We start from the raw sequence: 207 nt of genomic DNA on the forward strand, positions 1-207 counted from the left end.
GGGGGCGGACCCCACCCCGATCTCCCCTTCCTGGGGCCTGGCTCCCCCGTGGGAGCCCCTGCACCAGCCCGGCGCTGTGAGGAACCCACAGCCGCCCCAGCCCCCAGGGTGGGGTGCCCACCTGCCTTCAGCCCCCTAGGCGGGGACCAGCCCGTCCCAGGGGCCTCCTGAAGCTGGGCGATGGGGATAGGGGGAGGTCCCCCCCCC

The sequence above is a fragment of the Antrostomus carolinensis genome, unplaced genomic scaffold (genome assembly GCF_000700745.2).
Source record: "Antrostomus carolinensis isolate BGI_N321 unplaced genomic scaffold, ASM70074v2 scaffold44911, whole genome shotgun sequence".
NCBI lineage: Eukaryota > Metazoa > Chordata > Aves > Caprimulgiformes > Caprimulgidae > Antrostomus > Antrostomus carolinensis.